The sequence below is a fragment of the Bos taurus genome, chromosome 11, assembly GCF_002263795.3.
Source record: "Bos taurus isolate L1 Dominette 01449 registration number 42190680 breed Hereford chromosome 11, ARS-UCD2.0, whole genome shotgun sequence".
Lineage (NCBI taxonomy): Eukaryota > Metazoa > Chordata > Mammalia > Artiodactyla > Bovidae > Bos > Bos taurus.
In genome coordinates, this window is record NC_037338.1 from 11,113,160 (window position 1) to 11,131,591 (window position 18,432).

Sequence of the window (18,432 nt, forward strand, 5' to 3'; positions counted from 1 at the left end):
ACTATTTTAGGAATAAGATTAAGAGTGAGCTTAAACAATTAGAGACTGTGGTCTGTGTGAATCATGAAAGTAAGATTTCAAGGATTCAGAGAGTGATGAAAGCAAACGACAAGTATCCAAATAACTATCATTATCAATCCTTGTGCTGCCTCCAAAAATTTCCATTTCAAGCATCTCTCTGACCACCACCCAATCTTCCTGTCTATTAATTCTAGTACCCCCACACTAGGCAATTATCCAAACGAGTGACTGCCCTTTCTCATTTTCTCTTCCCCTTCTCTTAGTATCCTGTGTACACAGACTCCTCCTAACGGTCCTTCACTACAGATTTGCTTGCAAACCACCTTGATTCCTTGATCCTCTCTTCTTCCAACACACTTGCTTGGTCAGGCTCAACAATGTGCCTACTTAAGTACCTGAAGAGTTGAACATTATTTTCTCCCAGTGTTTCTTGTGTTACTATTTGGACTGGTTTCGCTTTATTTTTTTTGTGGTTATTTTTAATTGAGGTATAGTTGATGTGTAATATTATATAAGCTTCAAGTATACAATAATTATTAAAGGTTATATTCTATTTATAGTTATTATAAAATACTGGCCATATTCCTCACATTGTACTATATATCCTCAAAGCTTATTTATTTTATACGTAGTACTTTGTGCCTCTTAAGCCCTTACCCCATCTTACTCCTCCACTCTTCCTTCTTCCCACCAGTATCCACTAGTTTTTTCTCTGTATCTATGAATCTATTTCTTTTTGCTGTTACATTCCTCACTTGTTTTATTTTTCAGATTACATGTATAAATGATATACAATTTTTGTCTTTCTCTGTCTGACTTATATTTCCCTTAGCATAATATCCTCCAAAAAAATGGTTTCACTTCAAATTCATGGTTGCAAATTTAGTGTGGGATCACAAATCTGTATTGCCTGGCAGTCCTACATTTCTCTACCAAGATGAGTGTACAAGAGAAGTCTGTTTTGGAATTTCTCCTATTTCTCCTCAAACCTCCTACAACCTTTCTACGTACTTTCTCAGCTGAAGCCTTTATGTCAAATGTCACTAGTCATAGGGGCAGCCAGATAGGAACAGTCCCTCTTTTCCACCACAGGATCCACTGCCTTGTATCTATGTCCATGCAGTCTTTTTTTCCCTCTCACAGTGGATGGATTGCCAATCCTAAGTTCAATTCTTCCATTAATGCTTTGAATCCCATTGCCTTCTGCCTTAAGATCTTGTCCCTGCAACCATTTCTATGTTCTCTTGCATCGTTTATTTCTCCCTCTCTAGTATATTATTCCCACTGATTATAAGCATGTCATAGGATCACTCGTCATTAAAAAACCCACCTTTGTCCATACATCTTCCTCCAACAGTTGTCTCATTTCTCTGTCTCTCTTCACAACAAAACTCCTCAATTTGCCTATACTCAACCATCCTGGCCCTTTGTTCTCTATTCCCTTCTCATCTGTCTTATTTCATTCCTTCACTCTACTGAAACTGATTTTATCAAGGTCACCAGTGTCATCCATACAGCCAAATGCAATGGTCACTTCTCTGTACTCATCTTACTCACTCTCTTAGCAACACTGAACATGCATAATTATTCCTTCTTTCTTGGTATCAGGATCCCACAGTCCCTTCATTTGTCTTTAACTTCTCTACTTTTTCTTTCTCCTCTGACTTCTCTTCCTCCTCTGTCCAACAACCAAGTGTTGGTATATTCTAGTGATCAGTCTGGATCCTCTTCTCTTTTTTTCTTTCTACTTCCTCTGTAGAGAGTTCATTCAGAGAGTTCATTCAGTTTCATGACTTTAATGTTATCTTCTGATGGCTCCCCAAATTATATTATGATTATGGCTCTTCTTTAAGTTTCAAATTTGTATAGCTAATTGCCTGCTTGACATCTCACTCTGATATCTAATAGGAAGCTAAAATTTAACATGGCTGAAACATAACCTTTAAGACACGACTATGTCTCCAATCTTTCTTCCCAGTGCTTTCTGTTTCCCAAAATGCACCACCATTCCCAGGGTATTAGCTTTCTATTGCTACATAACAATATTACCACAAACTTAATATCTTAAAATAATACACATTTACAAAAAAAAACCCAAAAAACTCTCCAGGAAGCAGGCATAGAAGGAACACACCTCAACATAATAAAGGCCATATATGACAAACCATATATGCCAAAGAATGCTCAAACTACTGCACAACTGCACTCATCTCACACGCTAGCAAAATAATGCTCAAAATTCTCCAAGCTACGTGAACTGTGAATTTCCAGATCTTCAAGCTGGTTTTAGAAAAGGCAGAGGGACCAGAGATCAAATTGCCAACATCTGCTGGATCATGGAAAAGCAAGAGAGTTCCAGAAAAATATCTATTTCTGCTTTATTGACTATGCCAAAGCCTTTCACTGTGTGGATCACAATAAACTGTGGGAAATTCTTCAAGAGATGGGAATACCAGCCCACCTGACCTGCCTCTTGAGAAACCTGTATGCAGGTCAGGAAGCAACAGTTAGAACTGGACATGGAACAACAGACTGGTTCCAAATAGGAAAAGGAATATGTCAAGGCTGTATATTGTCACCATGCTTATTTAACTTATATGCAGAGTACATCATGCAAAATGCTGGGCTGGATGAAGCACAAGCTGGAATCAAATTTGCTGGGAGAAATATCAATAACCTCAGATATGCAGATGATACCACCGTTAAGGCAGAAAGTAAAGAGGAAATAAAGAGCCTCTTGATGAAAGTGAAAGTGGAGGGTAAAAACGTTGGCTTAAAGGTCAACATTCAGAAAACAAAGATCATAGCATCCAGTCCCATCACTTCATGGCAAATAGATGGAGATATAGTGGAAACAGTGGCAGACTTTATTTTGGGGGCCTCCAAAATCACTGCAGATGGTGACCTCAGCCATGAAATAAAGATTCTTACTCCTTGGAAGAAAAGTTATGGCCAACCTAGACAGCATATTAAAAAGCACAGACATTACTTTGCCAACAAAGGTCCATCTAGTCAAGGCTATGGTTTTTCCAGTAGTCATGTATGGATGTGAGAGTTGGACTATAAAGAAAGCTGAGCACCGAAGAATTGATGCTTTTGAACTGTGGTGTTGGAGAAGACTCTTGAGAGTCTCTTGGACTGCAAGGAGATCCAACCAGTCCATCCTAAAGGAAATCAGTCCTGATTGTTCATTGGAAGGACTGATGTTGAAGCTGAAACTCCAATATTTTGGCCACCTGATGTGAAGAGCTGACTCCTTTGAAAAGACCCTGATGCTGGAAAAGATTGAAGGCAGGAAGAGAAGGGGACGACAGAAGATGAGATGGTTGGAGGGCATCACCAACTCAAAGGACATGAGTTTGAGTAAACTCTGGGAGTTGGTGATGGACAGGGAGGCCTGGCTTGCTGCAGTCCATGGGGTCGCAAAGAGTCTGACACGACTGAGCAACTGAACTGAACTGATGACAAACCCACAGTTAACATCGTACTCAACAGTGAAAACTGAAAGCATTTTGCCTAAGATCAAGAACAAGAAAAAATGCCCACTCTCACCACTTTTATTTAATATAATTTTGAAAGTCTGAATCACAGCAACCAGAGGAAGAAAAGAAATTAATGGAATCCAAACTGGAAAGGAAGAAGTAAAACTGTCACTGTTTGCAAATGATGTGATTCTATATATAGAATATCCTAAAGATGCTACCAGGAAATTATTAGAGCTTATCAATGAATTTGGTAAAGTTGCAGGATACAAAATTAACACTTAGAAATTTGTAACATTTCTACACATTAACAACAAAAAATCAGAAAGAAAAATTAAGAGAACAATCTTACTTGTCATCACATTAAAAAGAATTAAATACGTAGGAATAAACCTACATAAGGAGGCAAAAGACCTGTACTCTGAAGACTATTAGACACTGATGAAAGAAACTGAAGACAACAAACAGATGGAAATATACACCATGTTCTTGTTTGGAAAATCTGTATTGTTCAAGTGACCATACTATCCAAGGCAATCTACAGATTGAAAGCAATCCTATAGAAAACGGCATTTTTCACAAAACTAGAACAAATATTTTAAAAATTTGTAGAAGTACAAAACACCCTAAATATCCAATCTTGAGAAAGAACAGATCTGGAGGAATTGTGTTCCCTGATTTCAGACTATACTACAAAACTACAGTAATCAAAACAGTGTGGTTCTGGTGCAAAAGCAGACACGTAGATCAATGGAACAGAATAGAAAGCCCAGAAATAAACCCACCTAACTATGGTCAATTAACTTATGACAAAGGAGGTAAGAATATAAAATGGAGAAAAGACAGTCTTTAATAAGTGATGCTGGGAAACTGGACAACTACATGTAAAAGAATGAAAAAAGAACATTCTTTAACATTCATCATGTACAAAAATAAACTCTGCATTGACTAGAGATCTAAATGTAAGAGTGGATACTATAAAACTTCTATAGGAAAACACAGGCAGAATGCTCTCTGACATAACTCACAGCAATGTTTTTAGGATCTGTGTCCTAAATGCTTATTCACTTATTATTATTTGGCTGTGCTGGGTCTTAGTTGCAGCACAAAAGATTTTTGATCTCTGTTAAGGCATGTGGGATCTTTTAGTTGCAGCATGCAAACCCTTTAGTTTCAGCATGTGGGATTTGGTTCCCTGACCAGGGATTAAACCCAGGACCCTTTCATTGGGAGTGAAGAGTCTTAGCCACTGGACCACCTGGGAAGTTCCTGGATCTGTCTCCTAAAGCAAAGGAAACAAAAGCAAAAATGAACAAATGGGACCTAATTAAACTTAAATGCTTCTGCACAACAAAGGAAATCATCAACAAAGGAAAAGACAATGTACTGAGAAAATATTTGCAACTGATAGGACCAATAAGAGATTAATATCCAACAAATATAAACATCTCGTATAACTCAACACCCAAAAAACAAACAACCCAATTAAAAAAAAACAGGTAGAAGACCTAAACAGACATTTCTACGAAGAAGACATACAGTTGTCCAACAAACACATGAAAAGATGTACAACATAGCTCATTATTAGAGAAATGAAAATCAAAGCTACAATGAGGGAGGCTTCCCTGGTGGTTCAGTGGCGAAGAATCTGCCTGCCAATGCAGGAGACATGGGTTCAATCCCTGATCCAGGAAGATCCCACATGCAATGGAGCAATTAAGCCCACGTGCCACAGCTACTGAGCTTGTACTCTAGAGTCCTGGAGCCTCAACTACTGAGCCCATGTGCTGCAGCCACTGAAACTCGTGCACCCTAGAGCCCATGATTTGCAACAGGAGAAGCCACCACAACGGAAAGCCTGCACATCACAATTAGAGAGTAGCCCCCACTCGCCACAATTAGAGAAAAGCTCATGCAACAATGAAGACCCAGCACAGCCATAAATAAATCAAATCATATTTTAAAAAACTACAATGAGGTATCATCTCATACCAGTCAGAATGGCCATCATCAAAAAATCTACAAACAATAAATGGTGAAGAGGATATGGAAAAAAGAGAACCTCTTGCACTGTTCATGGGAATGTAAATTGATACAGCTGCTATGGAGAACAGTATAGAGATTCCTTAAAAATCCAGGAGATAGTGAAAGACAGGGAAGCCTGTCATGCTGCAATCCATGGGGTCACGAAGAGTCAGACACGACTTAGTGACTGAAAAACAACAACAAATGTAATTGCAAGTGTGATATTCCCATCATCTTTACCATAGTGTATTGGTTAGAAGTAAGTCACAGGTCCTGCCTGCACTAAAGGGAGGGGATTACCGAAAGTGTGGACACCAGGAGGCAGAAATTATAGGAGCCACCTTAGCATCTGTTCACCATACGGAGTAGGCTATAGCTATTATTTTTTGTCTTCCTGATATTCAACAGGTATTAACTGTTGATCAAATACACACACACACAAAATCACACTTAGTTCCCAAAAACAAATACGGGTTTCTTGAAGATAGCACAGTCTAAATTTACATTGCAGAAGAAAAAATTTTTCCTTAGAACCACATAAATTTAATGACTACCCCTACCTCATGCGAAGAGTTGACTCATTGGAAAAGACTCTGATGCCTGGGAGGGATTGGGGGCAGGAGGAAAAGGGGATGACAGAGGATGAGGTGGCTGGATGGCATCACTGACTTGATGGACGTGAGTCTGAGTGAACTCTGGGAGTTGGTGATGGACAGGGAGGCCTGGCATGCTGCGATTCATGGGGTCACAAAGAGTCGGACACGACTGAGCGACTGAACTGACTGAACTGAACTGACCCCTACCTGAGAGTACCTGAAATTATGTAAAACACTGTGAATTCCTCTTATTCATCTTACTCCCTCAACCTTTCTTCATTCCCTTCAAATGCCTGGTGTTCTGGGCCCAAGATCAGGGTTCATTATTAAACTAGGTATCTTTTATTAACTACTGGTTAGCTACACAAAGAACTGTCTTTGGAATTGCCCTTTATCTTAACCATCAGTCAAATTAAATTATTAGCCAAGGCTTATCTTTCCTCTACTCTCCAACAGTGAGAGAGAAATGGTGTTTCCTTTTCTAATTACATAACCAATTCTCTCTTGATTGACATTTTAAATAATTTAATTTCTCTTTCTGAATCTGTATTCTGTCCTAAGTGTTTTTCTTATTTCAATCTATCTCAAACTGTTTCGGGAAATAGGTAAACTGTAAAGAATCAACTAAAAGTAAATAAACATCTAGGTTCATAATTTCCCTGAGTCTTACATGCCCAGGCTGGATAAGAACTGAATGAGGTTGTGAAGGGATTGATGGATAGTGAAAAATCAATGGATTATGATCTCAGTATGGCTAAGAATTGCTGGGGGACTCCCCGGTGGTCCAGTGGTTAAGAATCTGCCTTCCAACGTAGGGCATGTGAGTTCAGACTAAGATCCCATATGCAGCGGGGCAACTAAAGCTATGTGCCACAACTATAGAACCCATGTACTCTGGAGCCCTTGGGTCACAACAAAAGATCCCACATTCCACAGCTAAGACCTGAAGCAGTCATACATACGTAAGTAAAAATTTTAAAGAGAATTGCTGGAATGGATTCATGAAAACAAGTACACTGGAAGGATAAGAGATAGTAGTCAAAGAAAGGGATGCCTGAAATCAAGATACTGGAGATGTACAGAAAGCAATGGTGACCGATGTTTAAATACTTGTCTTTGACCTGCTGTTGATTCCTTTTATTGTCCTTTCAGCAGAGGAAGTTTCCCAAACTTTTGGTTTTACAGATTATCTTCGTCTTGTTCTGGATTCTCTGGTGACTAAGGCAATCTTTATCCAGGATGGGCGCCTCTAAGGAAAGCATCTTCAGAGAAAATGTTTATAGGGCATCAGTTATAACCTTTCAGAGAGGGAGGAATTTGGATGCAAGCCTACTGGTCATATAGTAGCTTTTCTCCCATAGAACCATGCAACTTCCCTCTTCCCACACACAAGCTCTGGAGTGGTGCTGGCACTGAAAATGCTCAGAACCATTATCATGGTTTTATAGACACCCTTCATTGGGTCCCTTTGACAAATGAGAAGAAAGCCAGGAGGAAAATTAGAGCTCTAATTATGGATTAACCTGCTGAGATAATGTTCGCCAGCACACTTTCCATGATTAAATCAATGGCACACCATAGAAAAGAGATATTTCTGTTCTTGCTCTTTGAAAATGACTTTTCTGTCAGCAAATTTCTGTCTCAACAGACCCTCTTTGAGTTTGGTAAAATTGCATCATGAGGAGTTCTTTTTATTTGAAAATTACTCAGTTTAAGAGAGCATAAAAATAAACTTGTGTTACTAATTGTAATCATGCTAATGAAGTTTGCATCTCTTCAGCAGGCATAGGCACAGCAGATAACAGCCACTGGAACACAAGATTTTTCTCTCCAAAATCTACCCCTCTTATGACTGAACAATCACTCCCTTCCTTCAGTTTCTGAGACCTCTACAGTCTGGGTTCACATGCCCCATTACTTCTTGGAAATCAGGGGCTCATTTTCATAAAAATGTATTGATGCCCCTCATTTTAAAATATAAGTGATTATATAAAAGCAACAAATCGCCTAAAATTACACACATTTGGTGCCTATCATTCTAGATACATTTCAATGAATATGCGTTTTATGGAGATATAATTCACAGGCCATAAAATTTATTTTTCAAAGTGTACAAATCCTGTCAATTTTAGTATTTTCACAGAATTTTGCAATCAGTACCACTAATTTTAGAGCATTTTCATCATCCCAAAACTCAATACTCATTAGCAGTCACTTCTCATTTTCCCCTATCCTCAGCCTCTGACAAACATTAATCTCCTTTCTCTCTATAGTTGACGAAAATTCCCTTAGCTACCAAGTAAAGAAGAAAAAGGGCTTCCCTGGTGGCTCAGAGGTTAAAGCATCTGCCTGCAATGTGGGAGACCTGGGTTTGATCCCTGGGTCAGGAAGATCCCCTGGAGAAGGAAATGGCAACCCATTCCAGTATTCTTGCCTGGAGAATCCCATGGACAGAGGAGCCTGGTGGGCTACAGTCCACGGGGTCACAAAGAGTCGGACACAACTGAGCGACTTCACTTCTTCACTTCAAAGAAAAAAAAGAAGGGCATCGCTGGTGATTCAGTGGTTAAGAATCTGCCTTGCAATAGAGGGTATACAGATTCAGTCCCTGATCAGGGAACTAAGATCCCATATACCTCGGAAAAACTAAGCCTGCATGCCATGCGGAAGCCCACACTCTAGAGCCTGTGCGCCCAACTAGGGAGTCCATGTGCTTCAATGAAAGGTCTCATGTGCTGCAACTAGGTCTCTTGCGCCCAACACAGCCAAATAAATAAATAATTAAAAAAAAAAAAAGAAGAGAAAACAAAATTTTATTCAAGCCAAATTTAGGATTATAACCCGGGAAGCAGATTCTCAGAAAGCTCTGAGCACTGTTATACCTGTTAGAAGTTGAAGGCATAGTCATGTGAGACAGGATCGTATTATACATCAAAATGACATACTGATACTTCACATAAAATTCACCAAGGATTCATAGTCTAGCTAAGCACCTACAAAGTGAGCAGCAAGTCACAGAAACCCCCTACAGAGCTGGTAAAGAATGCTGTTCTTTTTAAGAAGTTACATTGCTAACATCAGAAGAGAGAAAAAAAATTGATATATACCGTTGAGCAGACACTCCCATCTTTGAGGCGCCCTGGTTAATGTGTAAGGCAGGCACACTGCACATTAAGGAGGGAGAAGGCCCCAACAAACACACAGAGATAATTTTATGTTTATTTTTTTCTTATCCTATCTTAAAATATAAATTTTATTTCATCATTTCTCCCCTTTTGATCATTAATCTTTCAATAGAAAGCAAATCAAATATTTGGTGCCCCTGATGCCAGGGTGGTTTGTTTACCTGGCTCTATCATGTCCCTCTATGCCAGGTCTAAACAGCCTAGTTCTTTCTTTTTTAGGGGGTAGGTCTAGTAGAATGCTTGGCAAGGACTGACAGTCAATTCTAGGTTGTCCAATAGGATTCAAATTTTATCCTGTATACGCATTGTGCATGCTCATCATTTTATACAGAACTATAGAAATGATCAGTAATTTCAAGTCATTCAGACACCATCATTTTAGTTGAATATACACTGACACACAAGAGATTATTTTTCTATAAATGATATAGAATACAATCAAAATCGCCAACAACGATAACAAAATCAGAAGCCATGAATCCCCAGAACTGAGTCAAGATTTTATTTAGATTAGAAAAGGGGATCCTTCAATGCAGAACTTTGTTTGATATGTGAGTCATTAGGTGGTTTTATTAGAGGACTCATCTAAAGTGTTGTGAAAGCACAACACTGTATTATAGCATAAGTTTCCCTCCTCAAAGTAGTTTTAAAAATCAGGAACCATTTGGTTTTGCAACATCACTTTCTCATCATAGAAGCTTCAGAAATGAGTATATAAATTGAATGTAGTAAATGAACATGGAGGTGTATGCTGATGAGGAAGCATTTTATAGATTGTAAGAATACCCAAAAAGTCAGTGACAAGAATTATGAAGGGCTTATATTGGCCTGTATTGACCAACGAATTTGATAAGAGATCCAACAATCAGCTAAATTGCTCCCAGTAGTAATACTTTGTGATAGTGTTAGAATGAGTTTTCACTGAGGCAAAAACATAGATATCATAAAACAATAACTTTCAATTTTGGTAGAGAGACAGACATTTGGGAAACACTCTATTTAAACTTGTGGGATGGGTCTCAGGGTCAGCCATCTCCTACTGTTGTCATATTATCCTTGCTTGGTAATGCTTGGCTTAGTTGAAGCCGGGCGCTAGAAACAGGGGTCAAAGTACATTCCAGTGGAGGGGTCTTTTTAAAATGAGGGATGTGAACCCATGAATTAATGTCTTTTAGTTGGGCTGTGCATGGATTAGCTAATACTATTCTGGACATATCAGATAAATGGAATCTTACAATGCATAATCTTTTGTGATTGGCTTACTTTCACTTAGTATAATGTTTTCAAGGCTCACCCATGTTGTAGCATGTATCAATACTTCATTCCTTTTTATTGCCATACAATATTCCAATGTATAGATATACCACATTCTGTTTACCCATTTATCCATTGATGGACATTTGGGCTATTTCAACTTTTTAGCTATCCTGCATAGTGCTGCTATAAATACTCATTTATAGGTTTTATGTGGATATATGCTTTCATTTTTCGTATGTAGAAGCTACAAGTGGAGTTTCTGGGTCATATGATAACTCAATGTTTAATCTTTAAATGTGGTAAAATGAACATAAAATGTACCATTTTCATCATTTTAAGGGTTCAAAGTTAACCTTGTACCACTTCATATAGAATATAGGAAACTTGCAGCTATATAGGTCCATTTAGAACCCCCTCACCACTGACCTACATGATGTAGTTATCATATGTATAATATCTACGTCTACTGAAAACCCCACCATAGAGGAAAAAGGGTGATCAGCTATTTTTACATAGCTATTTATCATTTTTGTGATTCCTCATTTCTGAAGAACCAAATTTCCCTCTGGTAACATTTCTTTCAACCTGAAGTACTTTCTTTAGGACTCATCGTAAATAGGGCAATGAATTATCTTAGTTTCCCTTTGCCTGAAAATGTCTTTATTTCACCTTCACTCCTACAGAACATTTTTATGGCTCTATGGTTCTGTTTTTTTCTGATGAAAAACCTGTAAACATATCATTATTCCCTGTGTGTAACGTTTTGTTTTCTCTAGCTAGTTTCAAAGACCTTCCTTAATTTTTGTTTTTAAGGGATTTTATTAGGAAGATTCCTGGGACTTTCCTGGTGGTCCAGTTTCTAAACCGTTGTACTCCCAGTGAAGGAGGCCCAGGCTTGTTGGATCCCTGGTCAGGAAACTAGATCCCACATGCCGCAATTGAGTTCTCATGCTGCAATTAAGACCCTGCAATGACACAGTGAAGGTGGAAAATAAGACTTAGGAAAATGTTTAAGGAAATAAAATTTAAAAAAAAGTTTAAGTGTGGTTTTCTTTAATCTATCCTGCTTAGGGCTTGCTAAACTTCTTGAATTTGTAAATTTACACCTGTCACCAAATTTAGGATATTGAGGACCATTATTTCTCCAGATGTTCTTTACTGTACTGACCTTTTTTTCTTCCCCTTTTGGAACTCCAGTTACACGTATATTATTAGATCTTTTGATATTTTTTTCACAGATTCCCTGAAGCTCTATTCATTTTTTTCAGTCTATGTCCCAAGAACAATCTCTGTTCTGATTGAATCATTTCTATTGATTTAGCTTTAATTTCACTGTCTTTCCCTCTGTCATCCCTATTCTGCTACTGAGCCCAAGTTTCTCATTTCAGGGGTTGTATTTCTCAGCTGTGCGCTTTTCATTAGATTCTTTTTTATGCTTTCTATTTTCTTTTCTATTTATTTCTTTCACTTATAGTGTATTTTTCTTTGCTTCATGTTATAACAGTTAGATAATTGTTTTTATATGTGCATGTATAGATTATTATAATTTTATTTTCTATACTTATATGTTTGTTGTAATAGCTTTTTAAAAATTTCCATCTGACCATCCAGGTTATCTTGGGGTTGGCATCTGTTGACTGTATTTTCTCTCAAGAATTATTTATATTTCCTAATTCTTAATTATGTTGATGAACTTTGTACTGTATTTTAAAAATTTATTTATTTTAATTGGAGGATAATTACTTTACAATATTGTGATGGTTTGGGGCATACATCAATATGAATCGGCCATAGGTATAAATGTGTCCCCTCCATCCTGAACCCCCTTCCCTGTATTGTACCTTGAAATTGTGACTGTCATGTTAGACAGACCAGATTCTATTAAAGTCCTCTGAAGAATGCTTGTTTCTGTTTTAGCAGGCAGTCAACCTTTCTGCCTCGCCTCCTGTGATAGAGGCTTAGAGCCTCTCAGCTCGGTTCTCTAAGCCTTTGTAACACCGCTCTGGCTCTGACCTGTTCAGCAGCGACAGAGATTACTCCCAAAGTTGGTCACGTGGCCCAAGTCCTGCTTTCGCTCTCCGCGCTTGAGTCACCTGTGTTTGCATTTGTTCTGCACATGTGCTCCTCAGTGGTTGGATTCCCCGATATTCGATCATGTGGTTAAAACCTTGGCATCTGTCCACACACTCATAGCTCAGGGCTTGTGCTGAGACTTACATGGGTTCATACGCAGAATTAATGGATTTCTTTCTTTGGGTCTCTTTCATACAGGATTCTATTCCCCAGTCTCAGGCAGGTAGGGGCCCTTTTCCTGGTTTTTTTTTTTGGCCGTAAGCATTGGATTTCTGTTCGCGTTTTAGCCATAGATACCTTTATACTTCTCCACAACCAGGGCTCAGCCACAGAGCAAGGCCAGAAAAGAAAAAGAGGAGAAACAAAGGGCAGCTTATCCCCATGGTGGCTGCCTCTCTAATTTTTTACTCTCCTCCACAATCTGCTGCATTTTCAATTAAAAAAATGTTTTTTTTAATTTTCAGGTAATGGTTATAGGTAATGGGTTTTTGTGCTTTGTCTAGCAGGAGAGATGGGTTGTGCACACCACCATGGTAAAATTCATATCTGTCATGATTTTTTTAAACTTTGAATGCTGATGTAAAACTTGTGTTTATTCAGTTTAGATTCTAACATCACCCCCTACCAGCTATGCTGCTGCTGCTGCTAAGTCGATTCAGTCGTGTCCGACTCTGTGCGACCCCATAGACGGCAGCCCACCAGGCTCCCCCGTCCCTGGGATTCTCCAGGCAAGAACACTGGAGTGGGTTGCCATTTCCTTCTCCAAAGCATGAAAGTGAAAAGTGAAAGTGAAGTCCCTCAGTCGTGTCCGACCCTTAGGGACCCCATGGGACTGCAATGGGGTCCCTAAGGGTCCCCATGGGTCCCTTATGATCCCACCAGGCTCCTCTGTCTGTGGGATTTTCCAGGCAAGTGTACTGGAGTGGGGTGCCATTGCCTTCTCCGTACCAGCTATGAGACCTTGGGAAAATCACTTGATTTATCTGAACCTGATTTTCTCAGTTTGTAAAATGGGATTATATCGCCTGCTTTAGAGACTTGTTGTGAGGATTAATTGAAATTACACATTTAATGCTTGGCTTATGGTAGTTGCTCTTTAAATGTGAGATCCCTTCCCCTAGACTGGGATAGCAAATAGGTTCAACTCTCAAGCCCCTCAAAAGAATTCTCAAAAGAATTCTGAGGAACAATTGTTATGGATGGTAATATTTATTTCAAGATCTTTAATAGCAGCTTATATATTTTAGTCATTGAATACAACAAAAACAAATACATACAATAATGTTAAAAGTACAATTTAAGATTGACGATAAGATTTTTATCAAGTTTTTTTTCAACTTTATTGAGGTATAATTGACAAATAAAAGTGTAAGGTATTTAAAGTGTATATCCAAGTTTTAAACTTTGAACATTTTTGTTTCATATTGTTCATGGGGCTGTTCATATTTGGGGTAATATCTCCTGGATTGCAATGTAACAGTTAGAGCAATTATGTAGTTCCAACCAGATACAAGTCATAAACAAGTAATGCTTTTGCAAAACTAGCTATTTGCAAAACATTATCAAAAGATAAATTACATTATAACATTGTTCCAATTGCAATTATCAAACTATAATTGCTAAATGGGAAGACAGTGAAACAGCAATGTATTCAAAGACAAATGAGTGTAAGTAGCTGAAAACACTCTACCTTTACAATTGATCTGTAATGTTCTAGACCTCGATATAGAATTAATAATTCCCATCAGTTCATGGCCATTATTATGCTTGTTATAGGCAAAGTATTTTCTAATTTGTTCTTTTTTTAATGTTCATTCGCCAAAGCCTATCTATCCCCAGTCCCCATCCATATACACACATAGGCAAGTATTCTAATAAGATTATAATGTATCCTTCATACATAGACAGAAATGTTATATATAACATATAAGGAAGTTATGGTACATATACATGATGGAATACTACTCAGCTATAAAAAAAAGAACGTATTTGAGGCAGTTCTAATGAGGCGGATGAAACTGGAGCCTTATTATACGGAATGAAGTAAACTAGAAAGAGAAACACCAATACAGTATATTAACACATATATATGGAATTTAGGAAGACGGTAACAATGACCTTATATGCAAGACAGCAAAAGAGACACAGATGTAAAGAACAGATTTTGGACTATGTGGGAGGAGAGAGTGGGACAATATGAGAGAATAGCATTGAAACATGTATATTACCATATGTAAAATAGATGCAAATTCAATGCATGAAGCAGGGCATCCAAAGCTTGTGCTCTGGGACAACCCAGAGGGATGGGGTGAGGAGGGAGGTGGGAGAGGAGGTTCAGGTTGGTGGGACACATGTACATTCATTGCTGACTCATGTCGATGTATGGCAAAAACCACCACAATATTATAAAGTAATTAGCCTCCAATTAAAATAAATAAATAAATTTTTTAAAATGTACTTTGTATATAACATGCCTGTATAATGTATGTATAACACAAACAAGTGTTTAACCTATACACATGTATAACATACATTTTGTATAAACGTCTCACAAAACATACATTTTTGTTTTGTGTATTTCTTTATTGAAGAATAGTTGGTTTACAATATTGTGCTTGTTTCAAGTGATTCAGTTACATACATTTTTTCAGATTATTTTCCATTATTGATTATTATGAGCTATTGAATGCAGTTCTGTATGCAACACAGAAAATCTTTGTTGCTTATCTATTTTATATAGTTTGTATCTGTTAATCTAATTTTTTGAAATTTTAAAAGTTATGTGTTTAGGTCTCATTCTATTTCTCATTTTTTTAAAAAAAATATTTATTTATTTATTTATTGGTCACACTGCATGGCATGTGGTATCTTAGTTCCCCAACCAGGGATTGAACCTGTGTCCCCCTGCATTGGAAGCATGGCATTGTAACCACTGGACCACCAAGGAAGTCCCCTGTTTCTCATGTCTTTGACTTAGCACTCTAATATTAGTATATATTCGCGTTGCTTGAGCACATCCAATCTCTTTCTTCTACATGCTACATAGTCTTCCCTGGGGTATGTCCAGTACATTTTACTTATCCAACTCCCCAGAAATCAACCTTAGACTGCCCCCAGATCCCTGCAAAGAGGAGTGAAATTTCCAGATATGCCCCCTTCTTATCAGTCCTTGTGAGATTTTTTTGTGATATACAGTTGGCTCAATAGTAAAGAATCTACCTGCCAATTCAGGAAACACAGGATACATGGGTTTGATCCCTGGGTTGGGAAGATCTCCTGGAAGAGGAAATGATAACCCACTCCAGTATTCTTGCTTGGAAAATTCCAGGGACAGAGGTGGGCTATAGTCCATGGGGTGGTAAAGAGTTGGACACAGCTGAGCTCACACGCACGTACAGGATTACTAAACCCCAGATTTTATTATTACTCTCTAGAATGTCCGAATTAGCCTACACCAAGGGTCAGGAAACTAAAGTCCATGCTTCATATTCATCCAGTTCCTTAAAGAAAAAAAGATACTGGAATACATCAATTCATTTATCTATGGCTGTTTTTGTGCTACAGCTGCAGAGTTGAGTAGTTAAGACATACACCATCTGGCCTGCAAAGACAAAAATATTTAGTATTATCTGTTCCTTTACAGAAAATAGTCTGTATGATATTGATTTTATGGAATTTTTTAAGGTTTACTTTGTTGTCTAGTATATGGTAAATTTTTGTAAATATTACACATATACTAAAAAAAAATTCTGTTTAATGTAGAGTTCAATATACGTTTAGCAGCTAGATATTAATGGCATTCAGGTTTTCTATATCTCTGATAATTTTTTGTTTGCTGATTTAGCAACTTGTAGTTAAAATCACTGATGATAATTGATCTATTTTTCTCAGTGTTTTGTCAGTTGTTATTTCATATATATAAAATGCATACATGTGCACGATGGCTATATGTCCTTGCCCTGTGGTTCTTTTTCCGAGCATATGATGATACTCTTTGTCTCTTATTATTTCTATCTAGGAATCTATTTCCTCAGACACAAAGATTGCTACTCAGCTTTCTTTTTTTAAATTATTTATTTAATTGAAGGATAATTGCTTTACAGTATTGTCCAACTTTTGTTTACTTCTTTTAATGACATCTTTATTTATATTATTCTTTATTTATATTATTTTTATTCATATTCTTTATTTATATTATTTATATAAAATTCTTTATTCTATATAAATTCTATATAAATTCTTATTCATATAAAATTCTTTATTCTATATAAATTCTTTATATAAGATTTTTTATTTATATTATTAAATAACCTCTTTTACTTTTTTCAGCCTTCTTTTCTCATCTCTTTTCCCTCTCTCCTTGAAGATAATAACTTGATTTTCATTAATTATTTGCATTCACTGCCATTTTAAACACTGTAAGACAAGAAAGAATCAGGAAAGCCTCAAGCAAAATAAACATGACATCTTATTTCAAGCCAGACTGCTGTTCAAATACTTAGGTAACAGATTCGAACATAAAGGAATTCTGAGAATTTCTATCAGTTCAAATGAAGGCTTCTATGGGAGTGTAAACTTGGGTCTACCAAGAGATGATGAAAAAGCTGCAACGAAATAACTGGCAGAGAATATTGAATGCATATCACCAGGTGTGTGCGCTCAGTCCCTCAGCCACATCCAATTCTGCATCCCTGTGAACTGCAGCCCGTCAAGCCCCTCTGTCCATGGAATTTTCCAGGCAAGAATATTGGAGTGAGTCTGTTGCCATCTCCTACCACAGGGCATCTTCCCGACCCAGGGATCAAACCCGCATCTCCTGCGTGTCCAGCACTGGCAGGCAGATTCTTTACCACTGAGCCACCGGGGAAGCCCGTGTGTCACCATAGACCAAGACAAAACACATGCAGTGAATCTGGCTGAAGAACAGATTGGAAATGATCTGGAAATGATCTAATTGACAAAAGTTCTGTTGAGAAGGGTGTACATAGGTAGGATGAGGTATAAATACTTTGCAGCATAAATGTGTTTCTTCATCTTTAATAGCTTGGGCTACAAAGCTACCAAATCAAGTGAGAGAAGTATATTAACAATATAAAAATTAACTCTATAAAAATAAAACTATCAATTCATATTTAGGAGTGAGGAGAAGGGAGTAGGGGAAATGGGAAGTATAAATATTCTAATTTCACCATTGCTCATAGTGTGGAATTAATACTCTATTTAGAAAAATAGAAAATAAAGATAGCTATATAAATATAAAAAAAGACAAGAAATGACAAATGCAGCAAGAATGTGGAATAAACAGAATCCTTGGGCCCTGTTGATGGGATGTAAATTGGTATAACCACTATGGAAAAGAGTATGGAGATGAAGGCACCTCAAAAAATTAAAAGTAGAACTACTGTATGATCCAGCAGCTCCACTTCTGGGTATATATTTGGAGGAAATGAAATCACTATCTTGAAGAGATATCTGCACCCCAGTGTTCTATTGCAGCATTATTCACAATAGCAAGACATGGAAATAACCTAAGTGTCACTGATGAATGAACAGATAAAGAAGTGTTTTTATATATATATAAAGTGATAATTATATGAGGTGATAAATGTGTTAACTAACTTTATTGTGGTAATCATTTTACAGTATATATGTGTATCAAATCATCATGCTGTACACCTTAAACCTACACAATGTTATGTGTCAGTAATATTTCAATAAAGTGTTCTTGCCTGGAGAATCCCAGGGACGGGGGAGCCTGGTGGGCTGCCGTCTATGGGGTCACACAGAGTTGGA